Below are 19,951 nucleotides of genomic sequence, written 5' to 3'. Positions count from 1 at the left end.
TGTCTTACTTCTGAGTCCTTCGAACCTACCGAGCAGCTGGAGGATGGCAGGCACTGAATGAATGAATGACTGCTCGTTCAGTGACGGGATGAATGAATCATGCTCTGCCCTTTCCTGAGGGCTGAAGACACAGAGGGAGTTGATCAGGGATGGTAGTGACACTGGGTCCCACATTTCTTGTAGGAGTTGAAGGTGTAGATACTCACATGCATACTGGAAGCCACCTACGGGGTCAATCTTACAGAGGAATTAGCTGCCATGCTTTCTCTGTGAAGACTGAGGACTTCGCCAAGAGCTATGAGACCTGCCAATGTCCTGGCCTTTACAAGCCTGTGGGGACTGATGGCAATGAGACCTTACTCACACTTCATCCCTGGCACTGGCCTCCCGTCCCCATCAAAGTCTGCCTCAGTCCTCCTGGCAGTGACCAGGGAGTGCCTTAGGGGAGGTTAGCTAAAATGTGGGCCATATGCTGCTCCCACTCACTGTCCTTGAAGCCCATGAGTGAAACACCAGTGTGGCTGCTGGCTTGTCCCCAAACGTCAATGACTGTGCCAAATGTGCCATCTCCAAGTGAGCCCAGATCTGCAGGCCCCCGAGGCCCCAGAGTGGCCGTGCTGTGTCCTTCTTCCCTTCTTTGAATCATACTTTGTTGCTAGGCCCTGAAGCAGTGTTGCTTGTCCCTCCATACATCACAGAGGACTGGTGAGGACAGCTCTATCAGCTGCTGCCTGTAGCCACCGTCTCCTTAGGCTGGTCTCAAGCCCAGGGCGGGGTAAGGGCTTTGAGAGGCCCCTGGCAGCCTCTCTACCATCCCCTACCCCTGCCTCTTCTGTTCTCAGGCTTCTTTCTCCAGTGTCCATGGACCTCTGGAGTCCACCTGGAGTTGTCCTGCTTCCTGGTTCATCGGACATGACTGGGCGCGTCTGAATGCCAGCTCCGGACAGTCTGAGCTGGGACACCTGATACGTTTGTATGAAGTGGTGGTCTGGTGACTAATGTCAAGATGACCTATTTCTGCGGGGCAACTAGTGTCTCAAACTAGTTCTGGAGGTCTGCTTGGAGGTCCTTATGTCTTCTCACATGGTTTTGGAAGGTAATTATCAGCCGAATGCTGAGCCCTGCCTCTGGTTGCCAGGTAGACGGACATTCATCCATCCATCCACTCATTGATTCATCTGTTCACACAGCACACATTTACTGAGCAGCTATTATGAGCCAGTCACTGTACTAAGTGCTGGGAATATTAAGGTGAATTCTGGAGGGGTTTCTAGTCTTATTGGAGAGGGGAACATAACCTCACCCCCGTTTCTGGTTGGGTTCAGTGAACGGGCAGTAGGGGGTAGGAGGGCAGGAAGAAAGAAAGCTGCCTCCCTGCCGGGTTGGGAGTGTCTGCACCTCCCCACCAAGGGCCTCAGCCCCTGCCAGGTATTCCTTTCCCTCAGCCCCTGCTGGTGGTCTTCCCCTTCAGCCCTCCTGGGTAGTCTTTCCCTCAGCCCTGATGGATGGTCGCTCCCTCAACTGCTGCTGGCTGGTCTCTCTTAAGGCTCATGTCAGGTTCTGGTTATTGCCCCCCTCCATCCCTTAGGCACAGAGGTAGTAAGGGCTCTCTGCTCTTGCTGTCACCCTGCTGTGGGGTTTTTTCTCTACGTCTTGTCGATTGTCCTTAACTCTTTCCCTCCCATTGTAAATACTCCCTTCATCAAGTTATCCTCTATTATGCCACCCAAGTGTACCATCTGCCTGCGGGGATCCGGGCTGATTGACCATTTCTCATTCATCTTTGTATCCACGGAACTGGGTACCTAGCAGACATTCATTCAATGACTGTCAAATTAATAATAATATAACGTGATAAGGGCTGTGTCAGACATTTTCTGTAAAACTTGCTCTGTCTTTGGAAGTTGGAAGTTGAAAGTCCAACTTCCAGTCTTGACTCCAGAAAAATCTGCTTGGTGAGTGCATTTGAGGATGCAGTGAGAAATAAAAATGTGACTTGCCTGTTTTTGGAAGTTGTGGGGCTCTTTTTGGGAATCGGGTGCCCTGTGACGCTAATTGCGATGAGAGTCAGAGCCCAACATTTCTATGGTTATTAGCAGTTTTCCTTTTGCCAGCCTCTTCTCTTCCTGAACAACTATGTTCCCCCCAATTTTGAAGTGATGAGAAAACAAACAGACTAAAGTGTATAAAAGAGAGACACAAGGAAGCAGTAACAGAAACGGAGGCTCGTTTCAGTCCAGCTGACATAAAAGCTCCCTAAATTTTGGCAGATGAGGCAGAGAACCATGAGATGTGACAACGCTCCTGGTCACAGCTCTGCTCCTCCTCAGTGTCCTAGCTCAGTGTGAGGAGGCTGGTTGTAGCATGAGGAGCAGGCCTGGTGGGCTGGAGAAGGGGAGGTAGATGGGGGGGCGGTGGTTTTGGGGAGAGAATGAGGGAATCAGAAGGATGACTGGCATTTCACGCTCCAACTCCAGATTGTAGGTGATCTCTGCCGATGGCAATCAGAGGCCCAAGCAAAGCCACCAAGTCAGTCTTGGTCATCCAGAGGGCACAGAGACAACCCAGGGTGTGAGTGGGGAGTGTCTTGAGGGCAAGGTGGCATCTTGCTCAGTAGGGTGCTCCCAACACAAAGTAGGGGTGGCGCGTAGTGAGGCTTTCACAAGTGGCAGCTGACTGCACAAATGGATCCCAGTTGCTCCAAACATTGGAGAAGCCCAGTGTGGGGAGGAAGGCAGTGTCTGCAGCTTAACAAGAAAAGGACAGAAGCAGATGAAATAGGTGCTGGAGTGCTGGTGGCAGGGAAGACCACACAGGAGGGCATCGACAGGGCTGCCGCATGGGGCCTTTGAGAGGTGCAGGGCCCTGATCGCTGGGCTCCCAGAGACGATGAAGTGGAAAGTTCTCTGTTACGGAAAAAAAAAGTATGATCGAGCTATATTCTGGTTATTTATTGCTCCATAGCAAGTCATTTCAATGCTTAGAGACTTACATCAACAACCGTTTTACTAAACCTCACAGTTTTGTGGGTCAGGAATTTGGGCAGGACTGGGCTAGGTGATTCCTTTTTTTTTTCTGAGGAAGATTCACCCTGAACTAACATTTATACCCCTCTTCCTCTATTTTGTATGTGCTGTGAACCTAACACCGGGAGTGGCTGCCTTTCGGAGCCCCGTGGGCCTGGGGGTGAAGCCAATCTCCGATGCCTGCAGAGCTCGCACCCTGGGGAAGACAGTTAACCTCCTTAATCCCGGCGCCTCAGTTGCAGAAGAGGGATAATAGTCATACATGTTCTATGGGGTTGTGGGGAGAGGTAAATGGGCAATTGCAGTTCCCCCAAGTAGCACAGCGCCTGAAACACAGTAAGCGTTCCAAAATGTCAGCTGTTATAACAGGTGCTGACATTAAGCAGTCAGCTAACCTGCCAGGGACATTCCCGAGTAAGCCATCGATCGCCTCCTGTGGTCACCCACCCATCGTCACCGCCACTGGAGCAACGCAGAGCAGCGCCAGGAGCCTGGGTGTTCAAAGAGTTTCGTTCCATCCTGATCTGGAAAGTTTCTGGCTTTATACTTTGGGGAAAAAATTCTTAATCTCTCAAGTCTTCTGTGCATTTGCTCAGCTGTAAAGTGAATATAGTAACCCTGGTCTACCTCGTCCGACTACGAGAGCTAATGAGACAGCATCGGGGGAAGTCCTTTAATTTTAATTAATTAATTTTAAGCTGTAAAGCGTGTTTCAAGCATTATAAGTGTCCCTATTATTGGACTCTGTATGCGTTGCATACACAAGGAGTGTTGGTTAAACGAGCATTCAGGGACACGGGACATTTGTATATAAGAGACTCACACCAGGTTTAGGGTGGGGGTTCTTATCCTGGGGTATGTAGAGGGACTTCGGGCAGGGTTCCTGAAACATTATGTAAAATCTAGCATTTCCTGGGATGTGGGTCCGTAGCTTTCATTACAATCTCAAGGGGATCTGTGACCCATTGCTTAATCCCTCCCCCCCAAAAAAGTTAAGAACACTGGCTCAGGGGACTCTCCCGCCCGACGCCTCCCCCCAGTGCTCTTTCACCAGCCCTGTCCAGTGTGGATACGAGGGCTAAGGAGAGGCCTCAGCTGCTTCAGACTGGACTCATTGGCCAGTGTCCCTTGACCCCCAGACCCATAATGGTGGCTTCGCTCACCTTCAGCTTTCCAGATCTTTTCTGTAGCGCTCTCTCTCCATTCCAGGCTCTGCTTAGCACTGTCAGTGTTGTTTCCCTTAATAACTTAAAATAGAAGGAAGAGAAGGAAATGAAAAATGAAAAAAATGAAAGCCATGAGGAAGTTATTGACATGGATGAAGGCAAGTGAGCCAGCTGGCCACAGTGGTCCTGGAGGAAGGCACAGGAGAGCAGGCGGGGGGCACTGGGGCTCACTGACAAAGGAGCGGCTCACTGTGTGCCTTCTGTCCCTCTGCACAGGTCCTTCAGGTGCACTGCCATTGCCTGACACCAGCACCCCTTTCTTAGCCTGCTCTGTCCTGGGATCGAGTGTTTGAGAAAACACAACCACGAATGGATTAATGTGAGCAGATGGTTTCGGCCAGAACCACAAGAATCTTCCTGTTTCGCGTCCCTGACAGATACTTCACTTGCAAATTGTAAAGTCCACTAGACTTACGAAGAAAATGCAGGCCTTATCTGCCTGTTCTAGAGTCTGCCAGATGCAGGGTCACTCTGGACCAGAACATGCTTGATGACGATGCAGGGCATCAAGAGACAGAGAGCGTGAGAGGGTCCCCTATTAAATGTCAAATGCTCGAACGCCGTCTACGTCATGACTTCCAGCATTTTTTTTTCTCTATGACTCACAATAAGAGATTGGTTTATGTTGCAACCCTGCCCACACATAGAGGAAACAGAAATAAAGTTTCAGTATTTACCATTGCCACCTGAGATGTACTCTGATCTGTCCTAACATATCCTACTTATTAGAAAAAATCTGCTCAGAGCCACTACCTTAACTTCAAGACCCATTAACGGGTCGCAACTCTCAGTTTGGACAACACCGGGCTCATCGCTTTGCCCCCTGCCCGAAGGAGCAAATCTTCAATGCTAATAAGTGTCCAGGGCCCCGGAGCTGGTCTTGCCCACCTGCTGGTTGAGGGCATGGCCAGGGAGGGCAGCGGGCTCTTGCCTTCATCCTGCTGGGAGCCTCTGGAGGAAATATCACACACTGGTTCCAGTAAGGGCAAAGAGTGTCTGACTTCCTTCCTTTTTTTTTTTTTAATTAATCATTTTTTTTTTTTCTGGAGCAGAGATTCACATGAAACTCAAATGCAACTTCCACTCACGCTGAGTCCACTTATGACTTTGGTTTTATTTCACAAGGGGCAAGTTTCTCCCTTTTCTAACCACGGAGAAAGGCACATCCGAAAAGGGCAGGCAGGACGGCTGTCCTGAGCGAGGGGCTTCGCGTCAGGGCTTCTGCACCCTCTGCCTTCTCCCTCATGCAGACCCGTGTGTCTCTTACTGGAAACTCAGGGCGACCTTGGCCTTCCCTGTTGAGAGCAGTGGCCGCATTCTGAGTCTCGCCTCTTTGTGGAGAGGAAACAGCTCCCCTTGGTGTTGCTGGCAGTTCAGACCTGGCTTGAGATTTTCCAAGTGTCCCGGTCACTCAGCCTCTTAGTTTGAGGGAAGTGCCATGTTTGCTGGGGATTGCTCACTCCCCTGTTGATGGCATGCAACAGTTGTGTTTTCCTGGGTTTGTTTCCTGAGGACAAGGCAACAGTGGGTCTCAGCACCAGGCCGTGTGGGTGGAGGTTTGATCCCAGAGTAAGATGTGCTTCCCTCCGCCTTGTATGTGGACGTGTGTACGATTTGCTTGGGCTGCTGTAACAGGGCACCACGGGCTGGGTGGCTGATAAACAACGAGCATTTATTTCTCACAGTTCTGGAGGCTGGAAGTCCAAGAGCCAGGTGTGGACAGGGTTGGTTTCTTCTGAGGCCTCTCTCCTTGGCTTGTAGATGGCCATCTTCCCGCTGTGTCTTCACATGGTCGTCCTTCTGTGTGTGTCTGTGTCCTAATCCCCTTTTATAAGGATCCCAATCAGATTGGATTAGGGCCCACTCTAATGATGTCATTTTCCTTTTTGTTTTTTTTTTTTTGAGGAAGATTAGCCCTGAGCTAACTGCTGCCAATCCTCCTCTTTTTGCTGAGGAAGACTGGCCCTGAGCTAACATCCATGCCCATCTTCCTCTACCTTATATGTGGGATGCCTGCCACAGCGTGGCTTGCCAGGTAGTGCCATGTCTGCACCCGGGATCTGAACCAGCGAAACCTGGGCTGCTGAAGCAGGACGTGCAAACTTAACCGCCAGCGGGCTGGCCTCGACGTCATTTTAGCTTAATCACCTCTTTAAAGACTCTATCTCCAAAGACAGTCACATTCTGAGGTCCTGGGGGTTAGGAATTCTACACGCGAGTTTGGAGGGTGCACGATTCAGCCCATGACAACACGTCCACGCATGCGCACATTCTCTTTGTCCCTAAATAACAGCTTCTCTTTCTGTAACTCCTGTCCCCATTTCCTGTCTTCTCTGGAGAAATGCTAGGGCTAGTTAGGGTGACCACATCTTCCTTTTCTTATGCCCATTGATGGGTGTGTTGTGAGAGCTAACGGTCTCCCCTTTCGCCTTTAATAACCTGCCTTTTAGACAATAGATTGCAGTGGCAAGACTGGAAATCCGCAGACCTAGATGCGCTCCTGGTCCCACAACCATCCAGTGGGGTGACCTTGGGCGCAATCACTCACTTCTCTAGGTTGATCCCCCCATCTGTAAAATGGCGGGGTCGGCGTAAATGACCCTGTGGGTCCCTTTTTGCCTCTAAGAAAGCTTCTTGTGAGTCATGCTCACGTTAGTAAATGGTTTCTTTGTGTTATAGCGAGAAAGAAATAACTTTGATATTTACTGATGGCTTTCTTTGAATATAGAATTTCTTTGAATAAAGATGAAGTTTTATGTAAAAAATACAGCAGCATCTAAACTGATTTCAAATTATTGGAAAAACACATTTTATGTATAAAATCTAATTTTCGTGATCCTCTGAAATGAATACTTTTCCAAGAAATCCTGGGAAAGCAGGTGTTGAAGAAAGTCACACACTGGAAGTCTTCCCGGGGGCTTTTTTTCTTGTGGGAGGGCCTTATCATGCTGAGCTAAGCTTACTAGTCACGATAGAGTGAGAGGTTTTTTTTCCGTGAATTCATTATTTGAGGCTCAAAATTGCTGTTGAGCTCTATTTTCAACTTCCTTCCTTTTAATGTGTTGCTTGGTTAATGCAAAACGTTCTATCTCACTGGCAGAGCATTCTTTTATCTCTCCAAAGCCCTCTCCAGGGTGTTCTCTCCCCTCCCTCCTTTTCTTCCTTCAGTTTACTCTCATTAAGCCCTACTGAGCCTCAGCTATTGGGCCGGGTCCTGGAGATGCAAGAGGGAGCAAGGCACAGCTCTGCCCAGTGCAGTGTGGGCTGCAGATAATTCCACCCGCAATTCAAAGACACCCAAATTCATGCTGGAAATGTATGGGGGACTGTGGAAATACAGAGGGTGAGGTGACCCAGCCTTGAAAGGCCCTCCCAGGCAGGCTTTCTGAGCCCTGATGCGTGAGGGTGGTATTTCTGGCTCTCCACTGATTATATCCTCATAACTACTCCCCTTGTGGCCTAGACTGACACCACCCCAGTGGGGAAGGAGTCGAGCTCCTCATTACTGCCAAGGGGGGCAGTCCTGGCCCTGCACGCGGTCTCCACTGACACATCGGAGTGGGGATGCCTTGCTATTGCTTGGTGGGGACAAAAGTCCTGGCTCCCTACTCAGCCTGCTCCTATACCACCCTGGCAGGGGGTTGGGGTGTCTCGTTACAGCCTGGTGGGTGGAAGTCTAGGCGCCCCGCTCTGCCTTCACTGGCATGGGTGGGTGGGGCTACCATTTTCTCTGTGGTTTGGCTAGGGTAGGGAAGTTATTTTCCAAGCTTCTGTTTTGCTACACTGACTCTTTCCTAGCTCTTTGGCAACAGAGAGGTGACCTTTGTTGGCGCTTTTTTCCCTGTGCCTGTTGATGTTTCCTTGTTGCTGGCTTCTCCCGTCTGGGACAGCTCCAAGTCTGGGATATAAGAAGCAGAAAGAAAACCCACGGTGTTCACCAACCATTATGTTGTTCCTTGGGATCAAGATCCCAGCCAATCTACATTCCCTCCACCTTCCAGAGTCTTCTGATGTTTGTTTTACACGTAATATCTAGGGTTGAGTTGTCAGTGGGAGGGATAGGGGAAAGACTGTCGACTTCATCTTCTGGAAACAGAAATGCATGTTTTTAAGGGTCAAGTGTTTTGTTTCTGAGGACGTGTCACTAGACAGCCTTGGTCTCATGGTTCTTCTGGAAATGGGTGGAAGTGCAGTTCGCCACTTCCAGGCCTGGCCATAAGACACCTGCGCAATTCCCCGCATGCTCCCTGGTAACAATAGAGACAAGTGTTGAGGGGTTGACATCACACGCCAGAAGGAATCTAGATCCTTCAGTTGCCTCTTGGAGATCTGCCTGACTTTCCGTAGTGTATGATGTGAGTGAGAAGTAACCCTTTATCATATCAAGCCACTGAGATTTTAGGGTTGTTTGTTACAGCAGCTAGCATTATTTATCCAGGCCAGTGCCTCACCTAAGACCTCTTTTCTTCACTTTCTTCCCTAGCCAGGCTGGACCTCAAAGTTTATCACTTGAACTAGGCATTGGCAATATCTTTGATGTTAACCCCCTTGTCCTTCTGCTATACATATTTCAAATTTTCTCTTTTCTCTCTCTCCCGCCACCCATTTTTCCCTGTCTTATTCTGGGGCTGCTAAGTGCTGCTGGGTAAAATTAAATAATGTTGCCAGTTAATGCCACCCCATTAGCTTCCAAATTCACTGGGTCCTCAGCAGCCCTTAGCAATCCTTAGACATGCCCATGATCAGCTCCCTCTTCCAGTCTCCATAGCTGCTTTTCCAAAATTTTACCATTGTCCTCAATTCCCCATTTCAACTCATTCTTGCTGCTTGTAGTGGAGGACTCTCCTTCACAAGGTGTAAACTTCCTCAGCTTGCTGTCCTCTCACTTGTAAGCTTTTCTGTATGTTTCCTACATTTTCTGTATTCCCACCCTCCCCTCTGGTGCTGGGGAGAGATTGTCTTTCTCTCTCTCTAAGCGTACAGGTTTTCTAGGGCCGCCATCACCAAGCACCACAAACTGGGAGGGCTAAACCACAGAAATGTCCTGTCTCGTAGTTCTGGAGGCCGGAAGTACGAGATCAAGACGTGAGCAGGGTTGGTTCTTTCTGAGGGCTCCTGGTGGTTTGCTGGCATCTTTGGCATTCCTGATCTCTGCCTTCGTCTTCACATGGTGTTCTCCCCGTGTGTATCTCTGAGTCCAAATTTCCTCTGAACTCTATCTTTCCCAACACTTGCTCTTCTGTCTGTGTCTTTAGCTTAATGAATTGCACCCACCCCCATCCAAGACACAAGATCGTTACCAGTTGCATTCAAAAGATGCCCAGCATTCAAGTACTGCTGATTCTCACATCTCTCCCAACTGTCCCCTGCACACGATACCAGGGCTAGTAATTATCAGCTCAGAAAGGTGCATAGGACTCCCAACAGTCTTCCTGCTTCCATCCTTACCATCTTCTAATCCATCCTCTGTGCTCTTGTCACAGTGTACTTTTCCGTGTAGTAAAATATACATATAAAATTTATCATCTTTACCATTTTAAGTGTACAGCTCAGTGGTATTAAGTACATTCACATTGTTGTGCAACCATCACCACCATCCATCCCCATAACTCTTTTCATCTTATAAAACTGAAACTCTACACCCATTAAATAATACCTCTCCATTCTCCTCTCTCCACAGCTCCTGGCAACCACCATTCTGCTTTTTGTCTCTGTGAATTTGACTACTCTAAGTACCTCATATACGTGGAATCATACAATATTTGTCTTTTTGTGACTAGCTTATGTCGCTTAGCATAACGTCGTCAAGGTTCATCCATGTTGTATTATATGCAGGATTTCCTTCCTTTTTAAGGCTGAATAATATTACATCATATGTATACACCACATTTTGCTTGTCCATTCATCCTTTGGTGGACACTTGGGTCCACATTTTAGCTCTTGTGAATATTGCTGCTGTGAACATGGTGTACAAATATCTATTTGAGACTCTGCTTTCAATTCTTTTGGGTATGCACCCAGAAGTGGAATTACTGAATCATATGGTAGTTGTATTTTTAATGTTTTGAGGAATTCCATACTTTTTTCCACAGGAGCTGTACCATTTTACATTCCTGCCAACAGTGCACCAGGGTTGCATTTCTCCACATCCTATCAACACTTGTTTTCTGTTTTTTGGATAGTAGCCTTCCTAATGGGTGTGAGGCGATATCTCGTTGTGGTTTTGATTTGCATTTCCCTAATGATTAATGACTAGTGATGTTAAGCATCTTTTCATGTTCTTCTTGGCCATTTGAATATCTTTGAGAAAGGTCTACTCAAGTCCTTTGCCCATTTTTGCATCAGGTTGTTTGTTATTTGTTGTTGAGTTTTAGGAGTTCTCTATATATTCTGGATATTAATCCCTTATAAGAGAGATGATTTGCGAACATTTTGTTTCTTATGTCTCTTTTGATGCTGCAACTTTGCTGGAGCCCTCGACACGTGCAGAGTCTGCCTGTTGGGTAATCTTAGCTGAGTGTGGGCATGGGTTTAGGAGTTGATGGGGAGCGGTCAGGGCTGTGCTGAAAGCGCCACTGCCCAGAGCACCCCACCCTCCACTGATCCTCAGAACATCCCCAGAGTGGGCAGAGCTGACAGTGCAAGTTGGTGACTCAGGGGTGGGGTATGACATTGGGACTAGTAGCCATGGGTCCTGTGCTCTGTGAGGCACTGTTGACCTGGATTTGAGATGGATGAAGACAGAACTACCTGCTCAAGCCTGAGAGAGAGGCAGGGGGAGCGGTGGGAAGGTAGAGGAGAGACTAGGGAGGAAGAAGGTAAGGCGGCCGCCACTGGTTTTTCTGTCTTTGTGAGTATTATGATATTTTTGCCTTCAAAATGGAGGGTTGGCCTGTCACTCTCACTTGTTATCCCACTGAGCTGGGAATTTTCCTTAGCCTCAGGGAGGGGGTGAAGTAGCAGCAATTACTTTGGACTTTCACCAACTGCAGCTCTAAAATCTGCCTTCAGTTGACTAGCTGGGGGCCTTGTAAGAACGAGTGATTCGATTCAGCCAGAGGTGAGGGTGACCTGAGAGAGAAGGGAGAGGCTGACTGGGTGAGTTGTTCATTTCTTCAACAAACTAAGAATGTGTTTTGCCTCACTGAGGTAAGCCAAGGGGAGAGAAAAAGCATTGATTGAAGTCGTGGGGTTGTGGGTTCTAGCCTGGCTTTGCGTCTGACCAAACAGGCTGGCTTTGTTCGAGTTACTTCACTTTGGTTTCTTCAACTCTAACTTGAGGGGATTGGACTAGGTCAGTAGGCTATGACAAATTACTGTTACTAGGTTATAAAATCAACTCAAGGGGTTGCAACCAGCATTTAAAAAAAAAAGAATAGAAAACATCCCAGTGCGTGGTATTTAGTAAGCCTGAGCATTATTTTATGAGACTTTTCTTTCAGACAAAAATATGGGTGGTAACTCTGGGCTGAGGTAAAATGTATTTCTTATTGTGGGTTTCAGTCAAAAAAACTTTTAAAAACACTGGAGTAGATGAAGCTCCTTTCCAGCAGCCACATTTACTATTTCAAGGTTAGTTAGCAAATACTTCAAGTTCGGAAATTTTTTTACCGTTTTCTCTCTTCATCTGCAAGCACGCATATTTTAAAATTTTTCCAGGGAACTTCCTTTATTTATTCATTTTGAGAACTATTGTTATTATTATTATTTTTTAAAGATTGGCACCTGAGCTAACATTTGTTGCCAATCTTCTTTTTTTTCCTTCTTCTTCTCCCCAAAGCCACTCAGTATATAGTCGTATATTCTGGCTGTAGGTCCTTCTAGTTGTGCTATGTGGGACGCAGCCTCAGCATGGCCTGATGAGTAGTGCTAGGTCTGTGCTCAGGATCCAAACCAGTGAAACCCTGAGCCACCGAAGAGGAGCGCGCAAAGTTAACCACTCAGGCACAGGGCCAGTCCCAAGAACTATTATATTTGAAAAATCAAGAAGCAGTGTCATAGCAAGAATAGGAATGGAAGGAGGAACAGAAAGAGACAAGCAAGAACTTGGTTTGGGATCTCCAGAGAACAAGAGGGCCTAGAGTTTTATTCCTTTTGTAGATAAACAGTCAAGGAATGATCCATCGAGGCCACAAGATGCATCTTTCCAGGGCCTTCCTCCTCCTCTGCCTCCCAGGTGAGTGGGCCTTTGCACGCCGGCATGTCCACTCTGTGGAGCTGACAGGAGGAAGGAGAACCTGTGGAGAGATCCATCCAGGAAGCATGGAGGCTGGGAAACTCTTCCTGAAGATTCCAAGTATTGTTCTATCTACTTTATTTTCCCACATGTCCTCCCTTGTGAATAGAGAAGGGAAAAATTATCCTCAGGATAGTTGCCCACCAAATCTACCATTTCATGGTTCGAGGCATAAACTGCAAAAGGGGCTTCTACCTGTAGAACTGTGTGTTGTCCTTGTCAGGGTGAGAAAGGGGTTGACGGAAGGCTGGTGAACACGTGCGCTCCAGCCTATGCCCAGCTGCCTCTTCTTCCCTTCCCACCATGTCTCTGCTCCCACCTAACTCCCCTGGCTGGAAGAGAAGCATCCTCCGTCCCTCACACATCCTACCACGACCTAGGGAAACCCAGATTACCCACTGTTGGGTCCTCTCTCAGAATCCAGGTATTCTAGCTTCAGTCTTGTAACTTGAGAGGAACTCTCTCTCTCCCCCTTCCTCCCTCTATGTTCCAATTCCAAATCCCACCCATCCTAATGCCATGTTAACTTGGGGACTAATGCAGCCCAGTCATGGTGGGGGTAGTCATAGACGAGTCCTTCAAAGGCTGGAGGATTAAACCCCTTAACACCTGTAAAGAGTGTAGAACAGTGCCCGGTCCTTCCTAAGCTCTCAATCAATATTAGCTACTAGAATGATGATGGTGCTGGATCCTTGCTCAATTTTCTCTCACCCTCCACTTAATGGAGAGAGGTCCAGATGGGCTCACAAAGGAGTGAAAATCACCCATGGTAGGTTATTTCTACTGATATCGCCTCCAGAGACTTAGGAGGGTCAAAATGGCTTGAAGAGAGAGATGAGTGTGGAAAAAAGGTTTAAGAGAGGATGAGTACGTGTATGTTACACGGGGGGCGGTTAATTTACCAGAGGGAGAATTTTTCTGGTCTCCTAGAGAAGCAGCATTTTGCTCACAGAACTGAGGGGAACACAGCTGCCTGTGTAGGCATGTGTTTGTACAACTAGGCATGTTTCCTGTAGAGGGATGAGTGTGTAAAGATGTGGGGGGACACCCGGGGATGGGGGATGGTGTGTCTGTTCATTCCAGGTCACTGCGAGGAGTGGTGTTGGAGGCTGGAGCCCCAGGATCCACCCGCTGAAGGTGTGTGGGTTTGTGTTTTTCAGGCTATTTCTCTCTGAGCATCCCCAGAATCTTAAATGCTACAGTGGGAGGGACGCTGGTGATGAAGTGCCAGTACAGCGTGGGAGAGGAGGGGCACGCAAAGTTCTGGTGTCGAGGACCCACCTGGAAAGACTGTGTCCGAGTCATTGAAATGACACAGGTGGCAGGGCAGGAGGTGAGGCGAGGCCGACTGACCCTCCGAGACAGCCCCAGGGAGCACTTTTGTCGTGATCGTGCAGGACCTGGAAGAGGGAGATGCAGACACTTTCTGGTGTGGGGTGGACAGGGACATAAGTGTCCCCCAGGACCTGCTGGCAGTGACTATTTTTCCAGGTAATACCTCCCCACCCACTTCACCTGGCATGGGCTGAGGTCGGGGGTACCCGGGCTTTCTTGCTGAGGGGTGAGAGAGGGTCAAGTCCTGGTCTCAGGACTGGCAACCCAGGGGGGCAAGGCATGCACCCATGCATGTGCACATGCGTAGGTAAGAGCATGCATCTGTGCCCATGTAAACATGACAGGTGGGATGTGTTGGGTGACAGTTTGGGCCCTGCAGTCGTAAAGCTGTGTCCAACTTGCAGCTCTGCCACTCACTGGCTGTGTGAGTTGGGTGAGTTACTTAGCTGACTTGTGCCTCAGTTTCCCCGTTAGTAAAATGGGATTAATAACAGCGTTGCCTCTAGAGTGAGAGCGAGCATTGAATGAGTTGATGGATGGAAAGCACTGATTACAGCACTGGTGGTTTGTTGGGACTTATGTGACGGTAGCCATCGGTACAATCATCCAGGTCAAATCAAAGCTGTGACACTCAAACCTCCAGGGCTGGAGGGATGGGGGAGCTTCTTGTGTCTAGGTTCCAGGTTGTCCCCTTGGTTCTCTCCCTCAGTCATTGAGAACGTCTATTGTCTGTCTCGCACGGACCAGGGCTGGCGATGCAGGCTGGAGGGGAGCAGGCAGACTCAGCCTGTGCCCTCCTGAGGCTCATGGCTAAGTGGGCTTGGAGGGGATGGCAGATGTGGACCCTGGAGCCGGGAGTGAGGAGAGAAAGGGACAGAGAGCAGAGGCACTTGGGAATGCTGGTGGGGTGAGGAGAGCCCATTACAGACCTGAGGCCACTCACAGCTATGCGGATGGTGACCGAGCAACGCAAGAGGAATGGGGGTGGGGGCAAGGGAGGGGCGAAATGGTGTTTTGGGGAGAGGGGGCTACTCCAGGTACCTGGAGCACCTCTGAGGAGGTGGCATTAAGATGTGTCACCTCCCTGCCCTCCCCGCTGCTCCACAGCTTCCCCAGGCCTGGCCTCCTGGTCCTTCTCAGCCCAACACAAACACATCTGTATGTAACTAGTCCCCTCACTCGGGCCCCCACTCAACATGCACAAATCCCCACCAGCATTTCTCTGTTTGGATTTTGCGACATGTGCCTGATCTGTGTGTTGGGGTAGGGAAAGAGGGAGGGTCTGCGTCTTGCGCTCTGGGGTGCTCGCCGGGTTTCCAGAGCCCCCACGGTGGTGGGAATATGCCGGAGCCTCACATGAAAGCCTCTTGGGGGCCTTCCTGGAGGGCTGGCTGAGCCCCCTGAGTGATCTCCCCTTCTTACAGCCCTCAGAGGAGAGACATCACGCCTTGTCTGGTGTGTCCTCGTATGAGACAGGGCTGGGGGCCTCCAAAGGGAGTAATACTGGGCTTTTCCCGGCTGGCCCTGGCACCTCCCCAGCCCCTCAAGGGCCCTGCTCCTCTCTCCGCCCTGCCCGTCCCTTCCCAGGGTCCCTTGGGGAGGGTGAGATGTGCAGTTTCATGACAACTGCAGACTCTGAGCCATTGGGAGCTTGGGACAGAGAGTGACTTGTACCTGGTCTGTAGGCTCAGTGACAGTAGCAATGAGGACCACAGAGACATCGCCCAGCATGGGAGCCCTGGCTCTGACCAGCCATGTGTCCAGCCCTGGCCTTCCTGCCTGGTAAGAAAAGCTGAGTCCCCACAGGGAGTTCCCACTGTCCTGGCTTTGACAGTCTCCTGATGGGGATGCCGAGGCTGGGGAACCTCTGGCCCTCGTTTGACACCTTAGTACCTGCTGCAGGTCCCAGCTAGAGCCCAAGGCCCCCGGTACCAGTCTCTGTCTCTGTTCTCCGCTCTGTCTCCTTGCCCATCTCCAAGTGTGAGGGTGTTAGTGTCCAATGCTTGGGTCCCCACTGCAGCTCCACTTTTCACTAGCAGGGTGATGACACTGGGCAAGTTACTTAGCTTCTCTGTGCCTCAGTTTCCTCATCATAAAATGAGACGATTCTAGTTACTATGGCTGTTTTACGCCAAAATTTAGTGGCATAATGTAATCATTTATGATATTCACGGATTCTGTGGGTCAGGAATTTGGACAGGGTATATTTGGGAAGTTTGTCTCTGCTCCGGGATCTCTAGAACCTCAGCTGGAAGACTCAAATGCTGGGGGCTGGAATCACCTAGAAGCTCCTTTACTTACATGTGGATGTTCGCTCACCTGGCATCAGCCAAGACTGTTGGCTGAAATTCCACATGTGGCCTCCGTGTACGGTCTGGGCTTCCTTACAATATGGCGGCTGGGTTCATGGGCAAGTGTCCCAAGAGAGAGAGCCAGATGGGCTCCTTAACCTTCACACGCCCTACCTCAGGAGTCCCACAGCACCACTTGGTAGGGGAGTGGCAAGCTTCCGGAAGAGCACATGGGACTGGAAATATTGCTGTGGTCATTTTTTGGAAAACATAACCTGCCACAAATGTAATTACAGCACGGCCTCACAGGGTCTTTGTGAGGACTATAAGAGGTGAACTGGGGAAAGCACGAAGCCCAGGCCTCCCGACATAGTGAACTCCCAGCCTTGTCACTGCTAGGTTGTCTCTCTCCTGTTCCTCCTTCTGTCTGTCTGTCCCTCTCAGGCCTGCCTCTGGGGAGCAACTTATCAGAACCAGTGTGGGGGGCTGCTGATGGCCCATGACTCATGTCCTGAATTGGAGACCCAAAGGTAGGGTACGGAGGGACCTCCTGAGCGACCGTGCAGCAGCCTTTTCCTCCCTCACCCTGTCTCTCCCACCAGGCCCTTCCTGCTCTCAGCGGGCTTCCTGTTCCTGGCCCTGCGGAAGGTCATCCTCTTCCTGAGCTTCTGCTATGCTGCAATCTGGTTGGCCTGCCTTCAGTGTCACCTCTGAGGGCCGTGGGCAGCCTGGTCCAGAGAACCTGCGTCTCCCACCCCGGCGACTCCCTGTCTGGTGACACAGCTCCTGGCCTCTCTGCCTAAACTCAGCCCTGACATCTTCCTGGGATGTGAAATTGGAAATGAGTCGGACCCACCAGAGGCTTTTGTGCCTGGGAGCTGAGTCATCTTTGCCAGATCCTTTCCTGGGGTGGCCTGGCAGATACTAGGGCATGGTGCAAGGACACGAGCTCTAGACTCAGATGGACGTGTGTTCAAACTCTGGTGATGCCACGTACCTACTATGGGACCCAGGAGAGGTTGTTTGATGGCTCTCATCAACTGTTTCTTGGATTTGTTTGAAATTGAGATAATAAGTGGAGGGCACTGGCCACATAGAAGGGGCTCCCACACGGAGCTGCCTTGCAGTTGCTGGTTCAGGTCCAGGGCAGCAGAGGGGAGGGGTGGGCAGATGAGGGACCGGGGAGGAGTGAGCCAGGCCTCCTGGGACTCCTGCTTGACTCAGGGCACAATGGGGGAAGGTGGTGTTAGCTCCCAGATGGCCACAGACCCTGTCTGTCTGAATGCACAGCGCCAACACTCATCCAGTAGTGAGTGAAGGGGTTGAAGAATGGAAGCCTTGCCTCAGAGGGCAGCTGAGAGCTCTGCCCCCATGTGTAGTAGATGCTAGGTGGAGGGTTCCCTTGTGACAAGTTACAATCAGAGCTGGGCTCAGATCCTTGCATGAGGGGCAGTGGCCTGGCCTGGAGGGGCTTGACCCAGCTCCGGACTGAACCCTCACCTCTCCCTCTCTCTCTTTGTCCCTCTCTGTCCTCCATACTTAGCGTACTCTGCCTGGGGAGAAGTTCCTTTCTCCCTCCTGGTTCAGTCCTTATGCCCTGGGTAAGAGGTCACACCTCATCTACTCCTCCTCTTAACTCCCCACCCCCCAGCCTCTGGGTCTGTGTGACCCTCAAAAGAATCACACAGGCCTTCTGTATCTTCCTCCAAGTTGTTGGTAAAAATATTGAACAGGTGAGACTCAAGGTGGAGCCTTTGGGCATCCAACTGCAAACCACCTGTTAGGTGACATATTCTCTTTCCTCCAGGGCAGGCACCCTTGACACTGCCCCTCTGGACAGGTGTGCCAGTAGGCTGTTAGTTGGTTAGTATATCCCTTCTAGTTGAAGAAAGATGTCCTCACACCTTTTGATGAGTTAATTAGCATGACAATAAATCTGTTCACTCCTAGCACCCTGAGTAAGTAGCTTTCTTTTCCATGCTGAGAATGAGTTGAAGTTATAGGTGAATTCAGGATTACCCCATCTGGGCACCAGGTGGAGATGAGTGGGGGATGTTCACATGCCATCTTTGAGGAATGTGTGGCTGAGGGGCTTACAAAGGGAGCCCAGTCAGAGCTGAGCTTCCAATAAATAGAGTGTGGCAAAGTAACAGGATGCCACTTCTGCTGTTACGTTACAAAAAGACTGTCTTCAGTCTTACTGGCTTTCACTTGTTTGCTGTGATGGAAGCCAGATGCCATGTTATGAGCTGCCCTATGGAGAGGCCCATGTGGCAAGGAACTGAGGGAGGCATCTGACCAACAGCCAGAGCAGCCCTGAGTTCAATGGTCTGTGAGCAACTGGATCCTGCCAACAGCCACATGAACAAGCTTAGACGCGGATCCACCCTCAGCTGAGTCTTCAGATGCGGTTGCAGCCCCAGCCAACACTGACCGCAGCCCCATGAGAAACCTTAGGCAGAGGCATCTGCTGAACTGTGCTGAGATTACTGTGGGATGATATATGTTCATCGTTTTGAGCTAAGTTTTGGGGTTATTTGTTATGCAGCAGTAGATAACTATAACCTCGTGGGCTGCCTGAGAGCAGGAATGGGGTTTTACTCTGCCTCCTCAGGATCTAGCATAGTGATGGCACACAGAAGGTGCGCAGAAACGTCGGTCACAGTGAGGTGAGTTGAAGTCACTGGTGAAGCCAGGGTTGTCCCGTCTGGGCATGAGGCGGAGATGGGTAGGGATGTTCACATGCCCCCATGTGAGGAATGTGCAAAGAAGGAGTTAACATCGTAGGTCTGTCTAGCTGAGTTCTTGCTCATCTCTGGGAAGCCTTGGAGCCACGCAGCGACTGTTGGCCAAAGTCAATGAACTAAACTCCCAGAATGTTCACACGACATCAATTATCTCATTTCTCCCTAACAACAGTCCTGCACTATCATCCTCATGAAGAAGCTGGGAACTAGAGAGGTGCTCCAACGTGCCAAGCACGGCGGGGGGGGGGGGGGGGGCGTGCTCTCCGAAGGGCTGGCAGGCAGCCCGGTTGTTGCTGTTAAGCAGTCAAACAAAGGAGCTGGAACTGGCCTTAAGCTGCACTTGACGGTCTGGACTGAGGGATTTCAGTAAGATTCAAGAAATTACTGCATTTTTTTTTAACCTGACTGAACAAAACTGTGCAAAACTGCTGGCCAGAATCAAAGAGGGGAAGTCACATTGTGAAGAGCTGGTGAAAACTCTATCCCACTTAATAAGATAAGTTCTGGTTGTAGACCCTGGCTTCAAGAAACCAGACTCAGTAGCCAAGTGTGGCCATTCTGGAGAGCAATCTATCTAGTTAAGCGCATGTTTATCCTGGGATTCAGCAATCCTGCTCTGGGGTGTACATCCCAGAGAAATTCCCATGCACATCTTAAGGGGCACACTAGGGGATATTTGTTATGGCACTGTTCATGGTGGCAGGCAGTCGGGGGTAACCTAGGTGTCCAACATGAGGGGACTGGCCAGTACACTCTGGCACCTGCTTTGGAATACAAGCTGAAGATGAAAACAACAAACTGTGAAAACACAGCAACATGGATGGGGCTCAAGAATCCGATGCTGAGTGAAAAAAGTAAAATCAGAATGAGATCCAAGGCATAAAGCCACTCACGTAAATTTAAATATATGTGTGCAAAGCAAGCACACACATCTTATGATCACACAGATGCAGGGATATACGCTAAAGGCATTAGAAGGGCTGTCTTTGGGGGCAGGCGAGTGTGAACGGGGAACGGAACTGGAAGGACTAATAGAGAAGTGGCGAGAGAGAGGGGGTTTCCTGGCCCAATTAACTCAACCCCACAGGAC

The 19,951-nt window shown here is 49.8% G+C and overlaps 2 long non-coding RNA genes across 2 annotated transcripts in view; both read left to right on the top strand.

Annotated features, from left to right (window-relative positions):
- Positions 1–4,932, top strand: part of LOC106830262 (uncharacterized) — a 37,893-nt gene extending 32,961 nt beyond the window's left edge. Inside the window, exon 4 of the long non-coding RNA XR_011493934.1 lies at positions 4,469–4,932. This is a non-coding gene — a long non-coding RNA (uncharacterized lncRNA). The remainder of the gene's footprint in view (positions 1–4,468) is intronic.
- An 8,725-nt stretch (positions 4,933–13,657) lies between these two features.
- Positions 13,658–18,054, top strand: LOC139039995 (uncharacterized). Its single transcript, XR_011493529.1, has 3 exons — positions 13,658–13,979; positions 15,509–15,605; positions 16,717–18,054. It is a non-coding gene; the product is annotated as an uncharacterized lncRNA (long non-coding RNA).
- Positions 18,055–19,951: the final 1,897 nt, after the last annotated feature.

Source organism: Equus asinus, chromosome 13, assembly GCF_041296235.1.
Source record: "Equus asinus isolate D_3611 breed Donkey chromosome 13, EquAss-T2T_v2, whole genome shotgun sequence".
Classification (NCBI taxonomy): domain Eukaryota; kingdom Metazoa; phylum Chordata; class Mammalia; order Perissodactyla; family Equidae; genus Equus; species Equus asinus.
The sequence above is the reverse complement of the archived record's forward strand: the minus strand, read 5'-3'. Positions and strand labels throughout refer to the sequence as shown.